We start from the raw sequence: 23,077 nt of genomic DNA, 5'->3' as shown, positions 1-23,077 counted from the left end.
TCACCATTTTGGCAACTGAGAAGACATTCTGAAGCCAAAAGAAAATTGTCTTGATTTATTTAATATTTTCAGTTCACTTTACCAATATTTTTATTGTCCTAATAGGGTTCTTTCAAAGCTTTTCTTAGCGAATTGAAGCAGTGACGAACCTATGAGCAAAACTATTGTTTTAATCATCTGTGTAACTCCTAGAGATTAGTAGCGTATCTGCTACATATGAGCACAAAACAAAGGAAAGATTAATTGCAAATAGGAAAAAAAATGGACGGCCATACATAAGAAAAGAGAGAATCATCTTGTCTCTGTATATGCATTTATCTACATCATCTATTGCCTTGACAGCTATTTAGAGAGGACTCTTCTTCCCTTGAGAAAAACCATATGCTTTAACACAGAAACTTCCAGAAGGTCAGAAAACACAGCATTTCCATGGAATACTGCTTTGCATAGGGCTACTTGTGTTAGAGCCAGGAAGCCTGCTTTTATGGACTCAGGGGAACTATGGGCCGTTCCCGCTGGATCAAGTTCTTGGTATTTCTTTCACTATGTTTCTGGCCTTAGGAGAATCTGGAACAGACTGCAGGCTGGAGTGTGTTGGCACGTGTACACAGCTTTACCATCTGTTTTGCTTCTTCAATTCATCAATTTCCTCTACTTATGATCTCGCCCATCATTTAGTACAGTTATGAAAAATATGTACTCTGAGTATTTTGTCTTTAATTACTTTTATAGATCTTTTCAAAGGAAATTGTGCTGTAGTATGTGAGTAATGATAAAGTAAAATGTAATTGCGAAAAATGTAGTAAATCATTAAAATTAAATATTTAAGTCTCAACTAATTAACAAGTCAATGGAAGCTGTGGTTGAGAAAAGGAACAGTTGAGAAAAGGAAGCTTCGTATCACTGTCTTTGACAAAGGCAAGGTCTGACACTGTTCTGGCACAAGCTTATTTTTTGTTAACTGCTTTAGATTTATGTTAAAAACTTATAAAGCTAGTTCCTCTACACATATTATTTGAAATATTTAAATGCTAATATGGACTGTATCTATCTCTTATGGAAGCTGGAAAATGATAGCTTCCTTGAGAGAAGAATCACCACCATTTATAATAGCTAAAATAATTGGTGAAGGCTGAAAACATTTTGACATTTCAGAAGGGATATATTTATGTTAACATAGTAATTATATTTCTGTCGTAGATGATACAAATGTAAGTGCCACTCTGCCAGGGAATTTTCCCAAACCTCTTCAATTCATTGCAAACAACTGCCAGATGGGTAGCATTATCATTCTTTCATAGGGAAGGAAAAAATCTGGGACAAAGGATCAGCTAGAAGAATCAGAAAGAGTGAAAGAAAACAACTATAAAGATATAATAAAGGATACATGAATATATTCCGGATCCTGTAAATACCGAGAGGAGTGCCCCTGTCATGGTAAAAAAAAGGATTTTAAAAGAATATTAATACACCACCCACAGAACCATCTGACAAAGAAATGGTAACTTGCTGAACATAATGTAATCTAATGAGTCGGTTGCAGAATTAGAAATACAACCTAAAATTCCTGACAAAAATCATCAATTACCAGAAGCTGCTCCCCTTCACATCATTTTAGTTTTATTACAAAGAATGCCTTGTGGCCACAAAAATTTAAATTAAATTACAAGGTGATAAAAATTCTGAAGGCAGTTAAATTTGTATTTTTCATTCCTCAAGGAACTAAGAAAAGAAACGAGAAATACTGCACTTAAATCCCTTAATTTTCTGACCATTTACTAGTCATTTTAAATAAGAGTTTATAATTTGGCTTTAAAACCTGATGGCAACTCCATGATGCAAATGCAAACTTTCCTAACCCTTTCAAACAAACAACAAACACTTTCTTTACCTGTTAACATTTGTTGCAATAACTTAAAATTGTTCTTTTGTCTAATAAGGTAAAGTTTATTAGATTCAAAACTGATTTACTCCCCTCCAGTCTGCCCACCACTTCTCCCCCTTATTTTACATCAATCTGCAGAAGAGGAAGGAGCACGGAGGATTGTACATGAGACTCTTTTAATGGGTCAGGCCTGGAGGTGGTCCACATCATTTCCAGTCACATTCATTGACTAGAACTCAGTTAGATGACCATATATAACTGAAAAAAACGTGGCAAAACTAGTGTAGCTGCATGCACCCAAGGAAGAGAAAAAAGTCTCTGCCATAGGTGGAATCAGCAAGCTCGTTCAAAGCCTGGAGAACCCTCCATCTGAGGCGGAGAGAAAATATCCATAACCAGAGTGGGTTTGGAAACTGAGGTAGTGATAAATCAATGTATCAGACCAAAGGCGAGGGTCAACAGAAGGCTAAAATGAGGAGGAGTAGACATTAGTCTGCAGTGAGAAGATCCAGAGCACGGGCTCCAAATGCTTGTGGTCTGCTAAGATATTTCTCATTTGGGGCCCAACTATAATGCAGTGTCCTGGGAACAGATGTTTCGGGAGTCTGGAAGAGTCACTGAATAAGGCCCATTTGAATTCGGATCCCTTCTTGCCTTGACTGGTTTAATGGGAGAGGGTATGTGTGCAGAGATTGCTACTGCTCTCTGCATTGACATTAGGTGCTTACAGATCTGTCTCCTCCACTGGACTGAAAATTCCACAGAAGCCAGGAGTGTTATCTTTATTAATCTGTGCCTTTTTGGAAGCTGGCATCTCAAGTAGGCCTTTGTAAACTAAACTGAACTGATTCTGTAGGTATATCTTAAGCATGTCATATGGCCTCTGACGGGCATGAAATAGGTTCTTGTTCATAAGATTTACTCATTTTTAATGAAATATTACAGAATTTTTAGCTTGCAAAATTATTTATAGAATTTAGATCCTCAATATTAAAGAAATTTCAGATTTTATTATCATGTGTTGACACACCTAATGGGGAATATAGTATTTCTATCCTCTCTATTAAGCACCTTAAATATCCTAAGTAAACATAATAAATATATAAATAAATCCTTAAAATGGAAGAAAGGAAGAAAATAGAATTTCCAGATTGAAGAATACTAACAAAGAGGATATCTCAAAGTCTAGAATTATGGTGGGGAAATGCAAAATATAGAAGTGACCTAGAAGTATACTTGCAGTGATCCTATTATTCTGAATTTTTACTTGGAAGCCTAGTTCTAATTTTATCATAGAAGAAATTTTACAGAAATTCCCTTTATAACTAATTTTACTGCAAACTTTAGCCTGGAAGGGACTGAAAATCCTATATGAAGTCTTGCTGAGGTGTCCTAACACTGTAGGTGAATTGACAGTGGATGCTGACAAAGCACTTTAGTGTATGTTCTTGTAACAAGCACATAAGCTATGCATCTGTGTCCCATTTTCAGACAGAGTCACTTTGTGGTGGTGCCATCTACACTCAGTCCAGAGTCATGCTTCTTTTCAGTCTGGGGAGCTTGCCATTGAGCCCCAGTAAATCTATTATACATCTTTGAATTTGCAAATTGAGGGTTTCACTCTTTTCTAAGCATCAGTTGATTCACATCCAGCCAATTATTTCTCCATTTTCTTATCTTGTCCCTCAAAAGTACAAAAATGTGGAGTCTTCTGCCTAAGGCACTAAAAAGGGATTAGCAATCCTTACAAATCCCAACTTTATTTCCCCTCCTCTCTCCAAAAATGACTTCCTTTCTCTACTTTCCTTTTAAACCCATAAAGACCTGGATCATCTACAAATATGTTCTAAGAATTCTCAAGAAGCTTATGATAGCTTTTCAAGATTCCTGGATAACTTTGTGAACATCACTTAGTACTTAAGTAAAATATGTATCAACAAACATCTTTCCTCAGTCCCTTCCTTTCCTTCCTTCTTTTTTTTTCTTACTTCTTATTTATCTAGCTATTATTTGGTTTAAATTTTAACCAAATATCTATTCATTTACTTATCCTTTTAAATATATAAATTTTAATGTTTAAATAAATTTTAAAAGATAAAAAGGGGTGCAGTGAAAAGTCTCCCTTACACTTCTCTTCCCATCCAATAGTCCCCAGCCCCTGCTGTCATTCTGCACTTTTTATTATTTTCCCCTTTATTTCTTAATATAAACCTGACTACCGACTTTGGCATATGAAAAGACTTTACTTCTCTGCCTTTCAACATTATTTTTAGTAAAGTGGCACTAAGATTTACTTGGATGTATTGTAATATTTCCATAAAGAAAAGGAAATTGGAAGGATTCATTGTGTATGTGACAGCAGATATATTAGTAATAAATTTAAATTATACTGAATACTTGACAAGAAGTTTAATATAAAAAGTTATTCATTATATAAGTTATTTCAACATTGGGTCATCATAGAAGGGACTGTCTAAGAGTAAAAGCAAAGCTGATACCAAAATCCATTCAATCCAACTAAAACTAGAGCTGATATCTAATCCATTCTTTTCCTCAAAGCACAGCCATAATTAGAACATATGTGTGAATCAAATGATGGAAAGAGACCATTATTGTGATATTTAAATAATGTCTGGGTACATGGAAAAGAATAAAAATCCTCAGTGAACAAAATAATACGGGAAGGACAAAATTTTGCTCTTAAAGGGTATATGGGTTTAAGAAATAAGCAAGATTATTATAAAAACATTTTATTATCTCTACCAGAGAAAGATTTGCAAACTCAGTAGAAGAAGAAAAAGGATAGGCAGGAAAAGGAGAAAGAGGAGGAAGAAGAATTTCTATTTTCACTGCACTTATTTGGAATCAGTCAGCCCTGCCTGGGTTAGAAAACCCAAATCCGGCATTTACTAATTGATGATATTTAAATTTGGTCCTCAGTATCTTCATCTAAAAAATGAGAATAATCGTAATGTCTGTTTTAAAGATGAAAAAGTGCTTTGCAAACTATAAATAGTATTAAAATAGTTATTACTTTGAAACTGCTCTTCTATTCTTTCCAACTTTCTTTAGTAAGTTACTAAATTCAATCAGAGAAACCTAGCATTGGAATCACTGTCATGCTAACGAGTACACATGGCATCCTTGTAAAATTCTCCACTCAGTAGATGTTAACACTGTGGAGGAGTAGCTTGCAAATATAGGGCATCTTTGCCTGAACTAGGTGCCTCAGTCCCACAGAGCTTTGCATTATTTTGCAGGTTGACAATGGCCCAAATTTCAGTCTCTACCTACCTCGTTGGCTATGCTTTTGTGCAAGACAAAACCTGCAGAATTGTAAGCTGGGCTTTGGTTGGAAGACTTTCTGGAGGGCACCTAGTCTAGTGCTTTCCCTCTGGAGGATACATGTAGAGTAAGGGAATCATTCATTATGCAGCAAATTCCATTTATTACTGGCTTGCTGTATATCTACCCTTAACTTCCAAACATTAATCTTAGATTCCCTTCTCTTGAGCCATAGGATACATTTCCATATAGTAAGTCTTAAATAATTGAAAGCTACTATTAAGTTTTCCCTAGGACATTTTGTGGTAGACCTGTTTGGTGTCCTTTTTATTTCTAACAGAACTCTCAATTTTGCTCAAATCCCTACTCACTTCCTCATACATCATCATGTCTCAGAAGAACATGACCTTTCCTAGTTCTGGGGAGTCCTGGTTAGTGTGGGACTAATCCCATTTCTTTGAAAGTGATGTGTCAAGGAATGGTAATGAGACACAATTCTAACCAATGCAGTCATAAGAGAAGTCTTCTGAAAAAGTTTTGTCTCTTTCCTTTTTGTAGTGAGCCATAAGAAGAGGTATTCCTGTTAGATGTATTCTCTGAGTTTGATGCCTCAATCTGTCATTACCATGTGAAAGCGACTTTAATTCTGGACCTCTTGTTACAAGAGAAAATACAATTTCTTATTTTTAACACCAATTTGAGTCGGAGCTGTTGCTTGCACCCAAGGGCATTATACAGATGAAGTAGCCTCAGTGTTTTTTTCTTTTAAGACCTTCTTCATATGCTTTTTTCCCGAGCTTAGATTATTCTGGTCACTCTCTTAGGAATGCTTTTTAACTTGTTGGAGCCCAAGTTTAAATGCAATAGTTTCCTATGGGATGTCCAGTTCAGAGCATTCTGCTGACTCATGTGGAACTTATGTCAACACAAAGTCTCAAGACATTTTTGTGCTTGCTTTTGGGACACTGCATCTCCTTCACGCTGTAACAGTGTAATTGTTTGTGCACACGTTTTAAAAATTATCTTTATTAGACTTCCCTGGTGGCGCAGTGGTTAAGAATCTGCCTGCCAATGCAGGGGACGTGGATTTGATCCCTGATCCGGGAAGATCCCACACACCACGGAACAACTAAGCCCGTGCACCACAACTACTGAGCCTGCGCTCAAGAGCCCGCGAGCCACAACTACTGAAGCCCGTGTGCCCTAGAGCCCGCGTGCCGCGACTACTGAACCCATGCACTACAACTACTGAAGCCAGTGTGCTGTAGGGTCCACATGCTGCAACTACTGAACCCATGCGCTGCAACTACTGAACCCATATGCTGCAACTACTGAAGCCAACACGCTCCAGGGCCTACGTGCCGCAACTACTGAGCCCGCATGCTGCAACTACTGAAGCCCGTGTGCCTAGAGCCCGTGCTCTGCAACAAGAGAAGCCACTGCAATGAGAAGCCTGTGCACTGCAATGAAGAGTAGCCCCCACTCGCCCCAACCAGAGAAAGCCCACGCACAGCAACAAAGACCCAATGCAGCTGAAAATAAATAAAATTTTTTAAAAAGTAAAAAAATTATCTTTATTAAATTATATCTGGTTAAATTATGTCCATCATCCTATTCTGTTGAGATACTATGGAAATCCTTCCTGGAAAACTATGCATTTGCTATCTCTTCCCCTTTTAATCATTCTTAAATATGTGAAAGAGGTCCTCTGTATCTTTGTTGATAAAAACTTTACTCTAAAAAGGGTTGACAGGAAATTTATGATCAAGCCATTAAACAACTTTCTTCTAATTGACATTGCTCTACCAGTAAATTCTTTTCATAAACTTGCACAGCCACTTAAAAATCTTGAGTATACTATTCAGTCCATGGTCTTTCCTACATCCCCAAAACACTATCTATTGCTTTCCTTTGATCCAAAAAAATTTTTAAGCATTCAATTTTATTTTAGTACATTTAAAAATTTAAGATATAAATATTTTCACTTGCCATGGTTCATTCTTAATGAATACAGGCTGATCTTTACTGACCAAATAATTATTCTTAACCGTTTTTGATAGACCAGCTATATTTTTTTCTAAGATGGACAAAATATAGTCTATTTTTAATGCAAATTCAAATTTCTCATTATTTTAAAAGCTTGAGAAATTATTTGACTCTAGATACCAGATGACTATGTCACTATTCATCACAGATCATTGAAAGAGGTACAGTGATCTCGTTGGTATATAATATTAGTTCCCTGAAGGGTAGCTGATGTTGGCTAGGGGGCTAAAACTCATTTAGAGTGTCTAGATGCCTCTCAGGTATCTTGGACTTCAATGCTTTCATACTCATGCTTTTTCTATCACTTCCATTTTGAATGATCTCTTTTGATGCAGCAGATAATAGAGTATAGTGATTAAAAGCATGAGATCTCGTGTTAGGCTGCCCGAGTTCAAAACCTGGTTCTGCCACCTGCTAACTGTGTGCCTGTAGGCAATTTACAGAAACTCTTTAAATTTCAAGTTCTCTATTTGTGAGAAAAGGTATGATAATATCCACATCATGGTGCTGTGTTTAGATTTAAATGAGATAACCTGCCTAAAGCCCCTCTTCTGATACCTAGTTCCTGGACATCAACTCAGTAAAGTGTAATTATTACAGAGAAGACAAAGGAAGGGATATGGGCTAATACATTCTAGCTGTTATAACTAAGATAACTGCTTTAAGTAATAGCTCTGTGTTTTCTTATTCTTCTTGCACTAAGCAAATATTTTTCACTAGTTGCAGCTCATTCTCAGCACTATCGTTCTTACACTATCTTGCTTATTCAGATGGGTCCCTCTATCCATCTCGTGTATATTTATAGACACTGCAGTTTATCATGCTGTTCTCTTTATATATCTCTCTTCTCTCATAAAGGAACATTTGCAGTTAATAGTCATAATTTTATTTAATGCAACTTTTCTTCTTGAATCAGGTCATGATATTAGCCTCTAACTTTGGGAAATGTGCTTTCCTAATTAGGCCCTGATTACATGCCCAGTATCTCCCTGATTTCTAAGTTAACATCTTCCTATTTGCCCAATGTTTCTATCTCTTCCAGGATATAAAACAATTTCTCATGGTTTGTCTGAATGAAGTCTAGAGTATAGTTCGTCACTCAAAACATCGATCTTGTAAAGAACAAAACTGCCTACAAGACACTTCAGGAATCTATCATATGTGGATTTTAGCCACATTAGAACCACGTTTTTCCAGAAGATGAAGTCCCTTACCTCCATCTGCAGCAGCTCTATTCCTGTTGAGCAAAAAAACCCCTCTCATTGCTGTGTTCTTGTCATGAGTGTCACCTCTTCAAGTTCTAGAGAGATGTAGTGTCTGGATACTTAGTGTCCTAGAGTTAGAAGCTGGACTTCTTTTTATTATTCCCTCTTTTGCTTCACCATTCAGCTGGCTGGGACCACAAGTTTTAATTGTAATTATCTTTTCTCTCTGTTTTCTCTTATCACATACTGGATAAGTCCTCCTTTATTTTTTGTCATAAAAAAGTCCTCTACTTCTCCTTAATGTAATGTCTTCATTCTCCATTCAGGGTTGTGCCAGGGCTACATTAAACTAATGTAGGAAAAAAAAATAGCCTTAACATATTACATTTCTGTTTAACAGAGAGCTCTCATCTTTCTCTCTGACTTTGCATGGAGTTTGATGTTAAATCTTTAGCAGTTCCATTAAAATGTAATTGTGTCAGAACCTCAGTTTCAGTTAATATTTTTAAAAGATAGGCACTTTCTTGATATATCAATTTCTACTCCTGAGCTATTTCTTTGAAGCCCTGTCTCCTGCTGACATTTTTTCCTCCTTTTAGGCGAGATCAAAAGGCTGATGGGGGCTGGAGTGGAGAGGAATTCCCTTTCCCTAGCCAGATAAGTTTTCAGAATTGTATCTGGTATAGTAGCATGATTTTCCCTGAAGAGTGGGCCTTTACTGCAGGGAAGACTCTGGATGTGTTTCTCAGTGGTCACTCTGTCCTTCCCCTGACCAGTGCCAAGAAGGGGTCTTTCTCATATCTTCACCATGAAAACCTGGTGGGATTCTGGGGGAGAAGTCCATGAAAGTGCTGGGGCCCCCTAAGGACTGAGGCCTCCAGAAGTTTCTCCCTTTCATGTTAGTCTACCACACTTAGCCTCTAGCAATTCCTCACAATTAACAATTTATGTGTTCCTACAAGTTTATGGCTTTAGTGCCTTCTGGTTCAGGTATGTAGGTCTAAGCTGTGATTTTCTGTATTCACCTGTCTCTTTAGATTTTAAGTTTAACCTCCAACCTCAGTTCTTGAATGGGTCCAAGAAAAGTCATTGATTTTTCTGTTTAGTCAGCTTTTCTTTGCTGTAAAGATGGGAGTGATGACTTTTAAGCTCATTACATGTTGGAGCTCAAACTGGAAGTCTGCTTAACTTTAGAAAATAATGCTAAACTGCTTTCCAAAGTGGTTTTACCATTTTACACTCCCACTGGCAGTGTACAGAGCTCTAGCTGTCCACTTCCCTACCAAAACCTGAGATGGCCACTATTTTTAATGATAGACATTCTAACGTGTTATCTCATTTTGGTTTTAATTTTTGTTTCCCTAATGACTAATGATGTTGAACATTTCTCATGTGCTTATTTGCCTTCATCTTTGGTGAAGGGTCTGTTCAAATAGTTTGCCCATTCATTTTATTGGATTGTTTGTTTTTATTGCTAAGTTTTGGAAATAATTCTTATTATCAGATATGTGATTTTAAATTTTTTAAATTAATAAATTAATTAATTTTTGGCTGAGTTGGGTCTTTGTTGCTGCGCGTGAGCTTTCTCTAGTTGCGGCAAGCGGGGGCTACTCTTCGTTGTGGTGCGCGGGCTTTTCATTGCGGTGGCTTCTCTTGTTGCAGAGTACAGGCTCTAGGTGTGTGGGCTTCAGTCGTTGAGGCTCGCAGGCTCTAGAGCGCAGGCTCAGTAGTTGTGGCACGTGGGCTCCGTAGTTGTGGTGCACGGCTTAGTTGCTCTGCGGCATGTGGGATCTTCCCAGACCAGGGCTCGAATCCGTGTCCCCTGCATTGGCAGGCAGATTCTTAACCACTGCACCACCTGGGAAGCCCAGATACGTGATTTACCAATATTTTCTCCCAGTCTATGACTTGACTTTTTATTCTCTACAGTAAATTTCAAAAAGGAGTTATTAATATTATAAGGAGTTATAAATATACATTAACTTATTTTTTCCTCTTATGGATTGTGCTTTTCGTGACATATCTAGTGAAACTTGTCAAATCTAAGTTCCAAAATATTTCTTCTGTGCTTGTTCTAGACCATTTATAATTTTAGGTTTTACATTTAAGTCTATGGTACATTGGAGTTAACTTTTGAATATGGTGAGAGTTATGGATTGATGGTCATTTTTTGACATGTGGACATCAAATTGTTCCAGCATCACTTGATGAAAAGATCATTCTTTTTTCACTAAATGGCTTTTATACCTTTTTCAAAAACCAGTTGTCCATATATATTTGGATATCTTTATTCTGTTGCATTATTTCTGTAATCTTTACTCTGTTGCATTAATCTTTATTCTGCTGCCTTAATCTGATTATGTATCTTCAGGCTGATACCATAATGTCTTGATTATTGTAGCTTTTTGGTAATAAGTCTCTGAAGTAAGTTTTGTAATTCCTCTGTGTTTTATTTCGAAGTTGTTTTGGCTAGTCTAGGTTCTTTGCATTTCCATATGGATTTTATTTTTTTTATTTTTTAAAAAATTTATTTATTTATTTATTTTTGGCTGCATTGGGTCTTCATTGCTGCGCACGGGCTTTCTCTAGTTGCGGCGAGTGGGGGCTACCATTCATTGTGGTGCACGGGCTTCTCATTGTGGTGGCTTCTCTTGCTGCGGAGCACGGGCTCTAGGCGTGCAGGCTTCAGTGGTTGTGGCTTGCGGGCCCTAGAGTGCAGGCTCAGTAGTTGTGACGCACAGGCTCCGTGGCATGTGGGATCCTCCTGGACCAGGGCTCGAACCCGTATCCCCTGCATTGGCAGGTGGATTCTTAACCACTGCACCACCAGGGAAGCCCTCATATGGATTTTAGAATCAGCTTGCCAATTTCTGTTTAAAAAAAAAATGCTGCAATTTTGATTGGGATTTCATTGTAATTATAGATCAATTGGGGTTAAAACTAGCATCTTAACAGTATCAAGTCTTCTGATCTATGAACATATCTCTCCATTTATTTAGATCTTCTTTAATTTTTCAGCAATGTTTTGTAGATTTTAATGTATAGGACTTGCATGGATTTTGTTAGATTTGTTTCCAATTATTTCATATTTTTAGATGCTGCTATTAATGGTAGTTTAAAAAATGTCAGTTCCCAGTTGTACTTTGCTAGTGTATGGAAATATAATTGATTTTTGTATGTCGCTTTTGTATCCTGCAATTTGCTAAACTTACTTATTTCTTGTAGCTTTTTTGTATATTATTTCCTACACACACAATTTTATGTAAAATAATGGTTTTATTTCTTCCTTTCCAATCCAGATAACTTTTATTTCTTTTTCTTGCCTATTAAGATGACTAAAATCTCCAGTATGATGTTGAATATAAGTCGTGAAAGGGGTTATTCTTGCCTTATTCCTGATCTTAGGGGAGAAATTATTTGGTTTTACAGCATGAAGTATTGTATTGATGTTAGCTTTAAGTTTTTGTAGTTTCCCTTTATCAAGGTGAGGCAATTTACTTCTATACCTAGTTTGCTAAGGTTTTTGTTTTTGTTTTTGTTTTTTAATCAAATAGATACTGGACTTTGACAAATGCTTTTCCCGCATATATTGAGATGGTTATATGTTTCCTTTTTTTAGTCTGTTAATATTGAAAACTACAGTGATTTTTTTCATAAAAACATTTTTTTGGTATAGTTTTAAGTTCACAGCAAAACTGAGGTGAAGGTACAAAGATTTTCCACATTCCCTCTGATCCCACACGTGCATACCCTCCCCCCTTAGTAACATTCTCCACTAGAGTGGTACACTTGATGAATCTACATTGACACATCATAACCACCCAAAATCAATAGTTCATATTAGGGTTCACTCTTGGTGTTGTACATTTTATGGGTTTGGACAAATGTATAATGACATGTATGCAGCATTATAGTCTCATATAAAATATTTTCAAAATATTTTCAGAAATCCTCTGTGTTCTACCTATTCATCTCTCACTGCCCCCGATCCCTGGAAACCACTTATCTTTTTGCTGTCTCCGTAGTTTTGTGTTTTCAGAATGCCATACAGTTAGAATCATATAGTACGTAACCTTCTCAGATTGGCTGCTTTCATTTAGTAATATGTATTCAGGATTTCACCATGTCTTTTCATGGCTTGATAACTCATTTCTTTTTAGTGCTGAATAATATTACATTGTCTGGATGTACCACAGTTTATTTATTCATTCACCTACTGAAGGACATCTTGGTTGCTTCCAAGCTTTGGCAGTTCTGAACAGAGCTCTTAAAACTTCCAAGTGCAGATTTTTGTGTGGACGTAAGTTTTCATCTCCTTTGGGTAAATACCAAGGAGCATGATTGCTGTATTATATGGCAAGAGTATGTTTAGTTTTGCAAGAAACCACCCAACTTTCTTCCAAAGTGGCTGTACCATTTTTCATTTCTATCAGCAATGAATGCTCCATTTCCTTGCCAACATTCTGGATTTTGGCCATTCTAATACATGTATAGTGGTATATCATTGTTTTAATTTGCATTTCCCCAGTGAAATATTACATGGACCATCCTTTCATATGCTTATTTGCCATCTGTATATATTATTTGTTGAGGTGTCTGTCAAGGTTTTCGACCCACTTTTTATTTGGGCTCTTTGTTTTCTAATTGTTGAGTTTTAACAGTTCTTTGTATATTTTGGATAACATTTATTAGATGAATGTTTTGCAGATATTTTCTCCCAGTCTGTGTCTTGTCTTTTCATTCTCTTGACATTGTTTTTCATACAGCAGAAATTTTAAATTTTAATGATATCTCACTTATCAATTTCCTTCATGGATTTTACCTTTGGTGTAGTATCTAAAAATTCATTGCCATATCTAAGGTCATTTAGGTTTTCTCCTGTGTTTTCTTCTAGGAGTCTTGTTTTTGTGTTTTACATTTAAGTCTATGATCCATTTTGAGTTAATTTTTGTGAAGGTTGTAAGGTCTGAAACTAGATTTATTATTATTATTTGCATGTGGATGTCCAGTTGTTCCAGCACTATTTGTTGAAAAGACTATCTTTGCTCCATTACCTTTGCTCCTTTGTCAAAGATCAGCTGACTATATTTATGTGGATCTATTTCTGGACTCTCTATTCTCTTCCAATAACTATTTGCATATTATTTTGCCAATACCACATTGTCTTGATTACTGTAATTTTAAAGTAAGTCTTGAGGTCAGGTACTATCAGTCTTCCAACTTTGTTCTTCTCCTTTAGTATTGTGTTGGCTATTCTGGATCTTTTGCCTCTCTATATAAACTTTAGAATTAGTTTGTTGATATCCACAAAATAACTTGGTGGGATTGCACTGAATCTATAGATCAAGTTGGGGAGAACAGATGTCTTAAAATATTGACTAATCTTTGAGTGTTAAACCAACCTTGCATGCTTGCAATAAACTTGGTTATGATTTATTATCATTTTTATATATTGTTTAATTTGATTGGTTAAAATTTGTTAATTTTTATATCTATGTTCATCGGGGATATTAATTTGCAGTTTTCTTTCCTTTTAATGTCTTTGTCTAGGTTTGTTGTTGGAGTTAAGGCTGACCTCAATGCATAATTTGGCAAGTACTCTGTCCTCTTCAAGTGTCTGGAGACGTGTGTAGAACTGATATTATTTTTTCTTTAACTGATTGGTAGAATTTCTCCATGAAGCAATTTGGAAGTTTAATTTGTGGAAATGTTTTGAACAACAAATTAAATTTCTTTAATAGATACAAAACTATTTGTTTATATTGTTCTTTTTTTTTTTTTTTGAGAGAAAGTCTTTTCATTTATTTATTTATTTATTTTTGGCTGTGTTGGGTCTTTGTTTCTGTGCGAGGGCTTTCTCCAGTTGTGGCAAGCAGGGGCCACTCTTCATCACGGTGTGCGGGCCTCTGACTATCATGGCCTCTCTTGTTGCGGAGCACAGGCTCCAGACGCGCAGGCTCAGTAATTGTGGCTCACGGACCTAGTTACTCCGCGGCATGTGGGATCTTCCCAGACCAGGGCTCAAACCCGTGTCCCCTGCATTGGCGGGCAGATTCTCAACCACTGCGCCACCAGGGAAGCCCTATATTGTTCTTCTTGATTGAGCTTTGGTAATTTGTATCTTTCACAGAAATTGTCCACTTTAGTTTAAATTTTTAAATTTATTAACCTAAAGTAGTTTGTAGTATTTTAAAATATTATTTTAATACCTAAAGAATCAATTGTGATGTCACCTCTCTGATTCCAGATACCAGTAATTTGGTTTTCTCCTTTTTATTTTTCATCATTCTGGGCAGAGATTTATACATTTTATTGATCTCATTTTCTTTATTGTTTTTCTGGGTTTTGTTTTTTGATTTCCAGTTTCGGGTTGATTATTTCCTTCTTTTCTGCTTACTTTGGGTTTAGTTTATTCTTCTTTCTCTAATTTCTTAAGGTGGAAGTTAAGGCCATTTATTTGTGACCTTTCTCTTTTCCAATATGGGGAGTTTGTGATATGCATTTCTCTATAATCACTCACTTGTCTGCATCCTCAAATTTTTATTTGTCATGTTTTTATTTTTATTTAGTTAAAAATACTTTATTTCCCTTTTCATTTATTCTTGAACCTATTGTTTATTTAGAAATGTGTTACTTCATTTTCAAATATTTGGGGATTTTCTAGATCTTTCTGCTGTCAATTTCTAATTTAATTATATTGTAGTCATATCATAGATCATACTTTGTATGTCTTAAGTCTGTTTAAATTTATTGAAATTTGTGCGATGGCCCAATATATGGTGTATGTTGGTAAATTCATTTTGAAAGCAGAATATTGTGAATTACTGCAATTAGTGTTTTATCTTTGTTTTCTTCTTTTTCTGCTCCCACAAAAAAATAAGGAAAATATTTAGATCTCTTTTTATTATTTATTTATTTATTTATTTATTTATTTTACTTACTTAAAAGTCACTTTGTTGTAATATGATTTTTTTTCTTTCTAAAAGCTTATTTCGGATTATACTATCCTCACAATACTTGATAATATTTTTGAGTTAATGTATCTTGTCTCCCTTAAAATTTGGCTATTTGAGTTCTGTTTGAAGCTTGATGCCACACCTATTTTTATACAATTTTGTGTTGCGTCCTTAGTGCTACGTGATGTGTAATTCAGGTATGGTGTTGATTCAGTTAATAATCGTTCAATTCTGTAACAAACACATTTAGTTAAAAATATCAACCTGATGTTGTTTTCCAACCATTATTTTTTAAAAGTTTTACCTTCATGTATCCATTGCTTCACTGATATATACATTTCCCAAGATTAATATAATTTTATTTCTTCACGAGAAATGTAATTAAGTGGACTTTTAGATGTCATATTAGGACTATTTTAAGGAATATTTTTATAGGTTTTTTTTTTTTGGCCTGTATTATTTTTTTAATACTAAAAATATAACTTACTAAGAAGTTCTTAAAACAAGAATAGCCCTGCCTTTCAAGTGAAGTTTTTTTGCTGGTGAAGCTATATACATAAAGATTTGGGAAAAAAAAAAAGTCTGCAAATATTACATGGTGTTCAAAATAAAGCTTTTATATTCATCTAAGATAAGCCCATTATTCTTCTTCATTGTCTATCAAGAGTCCCATATCTTTGATATCTGATATTCATGAGTCTTTTCTCCTGCATCAAGGCTAATAAAACTACCACAAACCAGGTGGGCATGAATACAAGTACTATAGATGTGTGTGAATATATATTACTTATAAAAACACAAAGACAAGATTCAAAGTTTAAAGGGCGCTGCATTCACTTTTGAAACTGAGAGTGAGTCATGCTTTTGATTTTATCTCTAGGATCTAAAGATTTGCTGGAGGCAATGCTCTTTAAGAAAAGAAGAAACGCTTTTTCAAAAAGCTTTACATACCCTATTCCTATTTTTCTTTTCTCATGGTTTTATTTCATTCACCAGCCAAAACTTTCTACCACATTTGAAAACTAGTATCACTAAGGCATTTGAACACACACTACAGTTTTAGCGTCTTTTATCTCCAAATTAAAAAATTAAAGGGATAGCATCAATTACTTTAGGTTGCTCTCTTTAATCTCAAAAATTAGAAAGGTCCCCTTGCAATAAAAATGTTATCTTAAATCCCATAAAATTAAAATGACCAGGGAAAAAATTTTCATGTATCTGCAACTTTTAAAAATTATACAACTGATATATTTTCATTATAACTAGGCAAGATACGTGAATATTTTCTATAATTACATCATTAAAGATGATTATTGTTAATGTTTTGTAATTTTTGTAAATTGTTATATACAGATAGATGCATCCACTTATTTAAGTGGTTGAATCTAGATGTCTACTAAATTTACCAAATTCCCACTTTTTTATTCTTCCCCTTTATCTGACATAATATATCTAATTGTTAGCAAAGATTGTTGCTTCTACCTGTTAAACATATCTAATACCCGACCAATCCCCACTATCCTAGTCTAAATCACTGTCATCTATCAATAATACAATAGTCTTCTAGCTAATCTCTCTCATTCTTCACCCTTGCAGACTGTTCTCCACATAACAAGAAATAAATCATTGAAACACACATGGCTCTTCTGCTTCCCTCCCTCCAATGACTTTTCACCTAACTCAGAGTAAAGACAACATTACAATGTCCTAGAAGAGCTTGCATGAACCCTTAGCCATTTCCAGGACTTCAGATAGATCCATCTTCTCCTCACTCCATTCTAATTGCATAGCCTTCCTTGTTATTAAAAAATACCATGTATGGTCCTGCTGAGGCAGCTTTTCTTGGGCTGCTCCCTCTCTGTGAAGTGACCTTTGCTCAGGGGCACAAATGGCTGGACACCTCACTTCCTTCCTGTCTCTGTTGCAATCTCCTGTATCAGAGAGGCTTTCTTGGATCACCCTGCATAAACTAGGGCCCTTCCCCTCATTCTCCTTCCCATGCTCTTTGTAGCATTTATCAATACCTGATTGATATGCATTTCCTTGTTTTTGTTCGTCTCTTCACTATGTCTTATTTACTTTTGCTTTTCTGTATCTGGAACACTGTCTGGCACATACTGGGCACTCAGCAATTATCTGAGTAAACCGAACTATCATAGATACAATGACTATATATCCTGGCTTTGATAAGTATAAATATATTTATAAGGAAAAAGCAATGTAATGTTTTAATCAGAACTGTCCCAGAACTCCTGGGAGTGCCATCACCAGGAAAAGAACCAATCTAAGACTTAGAAAAGTTAGCTAAAACTTAGCTTCCTGGATTATGGAATGTATTTTCTTGTATAAACAATGTAAAAAGGCAATCAGATTAGAAGCCAAGACAGCAAGTTCCTGTTTATAACTCGTGTTATAACTGAAAGAGGGTGGTAGTTCGGAGCACCCTCTCTATCCCCAGCCCCAAGTTCCATAGGGTTCTTGAATCATATCCCACAGCTTTTCTGGGACCTGAATTCCCTTGAAACTTGAGCAGTGAAGTAGTGTTAGGGCTTTAGGGCCTAGAAGGAGGGTCTCCTGACTGAGGAATACCTAAATGAACTATGAAGAAAGGTATATTAGTCTAGTTGGGCTGCCACAACAAAATACCATAGACTGAGGGGCCTACACAACAAAAATTAATTTTCTTATAGTTCCGGAGGCGGGAAGTCCAAGATGAAGGTGCCAGCAAGGGCTGGTGTCTGGTGATGCCTCTCTCCTTCAGTGGCAGATGGCCACCGTGTCACTGTGTCCTCACATGCCTTTTCCTCTGTGCTCTTGCAGAGAGAGAAAGATCTCTGGTGTCTCTTCCTTTTCTGGTAAGGACACCAATCCTATAGGAACGAGTTTCCACTCTTATGACCTCACTGAACCTTTATTACCTCCTTATACATCCTATCTTCAAATACAGGGGATTAGGGCTTCAATTTACGAATTTGGGGAGGATACCATTCAGTCTATAACAAAAGGCTTTTGCACAAGAAAGTGGGGAGGGGTCTGAGAAAGCAGGGGACAGGGAAATGGCCTGCCTGGGTGCCTGCAGCAGACGGGCATCTTGTGTTCGGAGCCTCAGCAGAAGTCTGGTAAATCTCCCACCTCCTGTGCTGATTCCCCCAGACATTTCACATCTAAACAGCTGCTGTTTATCATGCCTCCCTCCCCTCAGCTGGCAAATCCTGACAACAAGCACAGGCTGTTTACAGTGTTTGTTAGGGACAATCTAAACCTCAAGGTGACGGTTCCCCAGGCTAGCCACATCAGAGCTGCCTGGGGAAAACATTACAAATGTGCATCCTAGAGACTCAGTTCAGACCTACTGCATCTGAATTCCTGGGGCTGGGGCCGTACAGTTAGCAATCATAATAAGTACCCCTAGTGTCAGTGAAGAGTTCTGGACAAATTGTGATATTTGTACATTGCAGTTTTAATTGTCTTTCTCCTTGCCTCCCTTTCTTTCTTTCTTCCTGCCCACATTGCTTCCTTTGTTCCTTCTTTTTTTTTTTTTTTCCCCACTTGAAGTTCCAGGCCAAGACTTTAAAATAATATATGTATTTTACTAAAAAAAAAGTTAGTATTCCGTTTATTAACATATCCACAGTAACTGTCGAGTATAAGAAAGTGAATATCCTGCAGCAGCGTGGGGTGATGCTGAGCGGCTGGCAAAAGGAAGGGAAAACATGCTTTAAAAGACGGGTTACAGATCATAAAATCTCTGAAGGGGAAAAAAAAAGGTGATCAAGAGTGTGGCGGTACTGAGCTCTGACCGCCACAGCAACAGTCAGCTCTACCCACCACCAGAGCCTACCATCAAGCCTCTTAGATAGCCTCAACCACCAGAGGGCAGAGAGCAGAAGCAAGAAAAACTACAATCCTGCAGCCTGCGGACCAAAAACCACAGTTACAGAAAGATAGACAAGATGAAAAGGCAGAGGGCTATATACCAGATGAAGGAACAAGAAAAAACCCCAGAAAAACAACTAAATGAAGTGGAGATAGGCAACCTTCCAGAGAAAGAATTCAGAATAATGATAGTGAAGATGATCCAGGACCTCGGAATAAGAATGGAGGCAAAGATTGAGAAGATGCAAGAAATGATTAACAAAGACCTAGAAGAATTAAAGAACAAACAAACAGAGATGACCAATACAATAACTGAAATGAAAACTACACTAGAAGGAATCAATAGCAGAATAACTGAGGCAGAAGAACGGATAAGTGACCTGGAAGACAGAATGGTGGGATTCACTGCTGCAGAACAGAATAGAAAAAAGAATGAAAAGAAATGAAGACAGCCTAAGAGACCTCTGGGACAACATTAAACGCAACAACATTCGCATTATAGGGGTCCCAGAAGGAGAAGAGAGAGAGAAAGGACCAGAGAAAATATTTGAAGAGGTTATAGTCGAAAACTTCCCTAACATGGGAAAGGAGATAGCCACCCAAGTCCAGGAAGCGCAGAGAGTCCCATACAGAATAAACCCAAGGAGAAACACGCCGAGACACATAGTAATCAAAGTGGCAAAAATTAAAGACAAAGAAAAATTATTGAAAGCAGCAAGGGAAAAACGACAAATAACATACAAGGGAACTCCCATAAGGTTAACAGCTGATTTCTCAGCAGAAACTCTGCAAGCCAGAAGGGAGTGGCATGATATACTTAAAGTGATGAAAGGGAAGAACCTACAACCAAGATTACTCTACCCGGCAAGGATCTCATTTAGATTTGATGGAGAAATCAAAAGCTTTACAGACAAGCAAAAGCTAAGAGAATTCAGCACCACCAAACCAGCTCTACAACAAATGCTAAAGGAACTTCTCGAAGTGGGAAACACAAGAGAAGAAAAGGACCTACAAAAACAAACCCAAAACAATTAAGAAAATGGTCATAGGAACATACATATCGATAATTACCTTAAACGTGAATGGATTAAACGCCCCAACCAAAAGACATAGACTGGCTGAATGGATACAAAAACAGGACCCAGATATATGCTCTCTACAAGAGACCCACTTTAGACCTAGGGACACATACAGACTGAAAGTGAGGGGATGGAAAAAGATATTCCATGCAAATGGAAATCAAAAGAAAGCTGGAGTAGCTATACTCATATCAGATAAAATAGACTTTAAAATAAAGAATGTTACAAGAGACAAGGAAGGACACTACATAATGATCCAGGGATCAATCCAAGAAGAAGATATAACAATTATAAATATATATGCACCCAACATAGGAGCACCTCAATACATAAGGCAACTGCTAACAGCTATAAAACAGGAAATCGACAGTAACACAATAATAGTGGGGGACTTTAACACTTCACTTACACCAATGGACAGATCATCCAAAATGAAAATAAATAAGGAAACAGAAGCTTTAAATGACACAATAGACCAGATAGATTTAATTGATATATATAGGACATTCCATCCAAAAACAGCAGATTACACATTCTTCTCAAGTGCGCACGGAACATTCTCCAGGATAGATCACATCTTGGGTCACAAATCAAGCCTCAGTAAATTTAAGAAAATTGAAATCATACCAAGCATCTTTTCTGACCACAACGCTATGAGATTAGAAATGAATTACAGGGAAAAAAACGTAAAAAAGACAAACACATGGAGGCTAAACAATACGTTACTAAATAACCAAAAGATCACTGAAGAAATCAAAGAGGAAATAAAAAAATACCTAGAGACAAATGACAATGAAAACATGACGACCCAAAACCTATGGGATGCAGCAAAAGCGGTTCTAAGAGGGAAGTTTATAGCTATACAAGCCTACCTAAAGAAACAAGAAAAATCTCAAGTAAACAATCTAACCTTACACCTAAAGAAACTAGAGAAAGAAGAACAAACAAAACCCAAAGTTAGCAGAAGGAAAGAAATCATAAAGATCAGAGCAGAAATAAATGAGATAGAAACAAAGAAAACAATAGCAAAGATCAATAAAACTAAAAGTTGGTTCTTTGAGAAGATAAACAAAATTGATAAGCCATTAGCCAGACTCATCAAGAAAAAGAGGGAGAGGACTCAAATCAATAAAATCAGAAATGAAAAAGGAGAAGTTACAACAGACACTGCAGAAATACAAAACATCCTAAGAGACTACTATAAGCAACTTTATGCCAATAAAATGGACAACCTGGAAGAAATGGACAAATTCTTAGAAAGGTATAACCTTCCAAGACTGAATCAGGAAGAAACAGAAAATATAAACAGACCAATCACAAGTAATGAAATTGAAACTGTGATTAAAAATCTTCCAACAAACAAAAGTCCAGGACCAGATGGCTTCACAGGTGAATTCTATCAAACATTTAGAGAAGAGCTAACACCCATCCTTCTCAAACTCTTCCAAAAAATTGCAGAGGAAGGAACACTCCCAAACTCATTCTATGAGGCCACCATCACCCTGATACCAAAACCAGACAAAGACACTACAAAAAAAGAAAATTACAGACCAATATCACTGATGAATATAGATGCAAAAATCCTCAACAAAATACTAGCAAACACAATCCAACAACACATTAAAAGGATCATACACCACGATCAAGTGGGATTTATCCCAGGGATGCAAGGATTCTTCAATATACGCAAATCAATCAATGTGATACACCATATTAACAAACTGAAGAATAAAAACCATATGATCATCTCAATAGATGCAGAAAAAGCTTTTGACAAAATTCAACACCCATTTATGATAAAAACTCTCCAGAAAGTGGGCATAGAGGGAACCTACCTCAACATAATAAAGGCCATATATGACAAACCCACAGCAAACATCATTCTCAATGGTGAAAAACTGAAAGCATTTCCTCTAAGATCAGGAACGAGACAAGGATGTCCACTCTCACCACTATTATTCAACATAGTTCTGGAAGTCCTAGCCACGGCAATCAGAGAAGAAAAAGAAATAAAAGGAATACAAATTGGAAAAGAGGAAGTAAAACTGTCACTGTTTGCGGATGACATGATACTATACATAGAGAATCCTAAAACTGCCACCAGAAAACTGCTAGAGCTAATTAATGAATATGGTAAAGTTGCAGGATACAAAATTAATGCACAGAAATCTCTTGCATTCCTATACACTAATGATGAAAAATCTGAAAGAGAAATTATGGAAACACTCCCATTTACCATTGCAACAAAAAGAATAAAATACCTAGGAATAAACCTACCTAGGGAGACAAAAGACCTGTATGCAGAAAACTATAAGACACTGATGAAAGAAATTAAAGATGATACCAACAGATGGAGAGATATACCATGTTCTTGGATTGGAAGAATCAACATTGTGAAAATGAGTATACTACCCAAAGCAATCTACAGATTCAATGCAATCCCTATCAAATTACCAATGGCATTTTTTACGGAGCTAGAACAAATCATCTTAAAATTTGTATGGAGACACAAAAGACCCCGAATAGCCAAAGCAGTCCTGAGGCAAAAAAATGGAGCTGGAGGAATCAGACTCCCTGACTTGAGACTATACTACAAAGCTACAGTAATCAAGACAATATGGTACTGGCACAAAAAGAGAAATATAGATCAATGGAACAGGAGAGAAAGACCAGAGATAAACCCATGCACCTATGGTCAACTAATCTATGACAAAGGAGGCAAAGATATACAATGGAGAAAAGACA

Source organism: Balaenoptera physalus (genome assembly GCF_965194825.1).
Source record: "Balaenoptera physalus genome assembly, chromosome: 4".
In the NCBI taxonomy this organism is placed as follows: domain Eukaryota; kingdom Metazoa; phylum Chordata; class Mammalia; order Artiodactyla; family Balaenopteridae; genus Balaenoptera; species Balaenoptera physalus.
The sequence above is the reverse complement of the archived record's forward strand: the minus strand, read 5'-3'. Positions refer to the sequence as shown.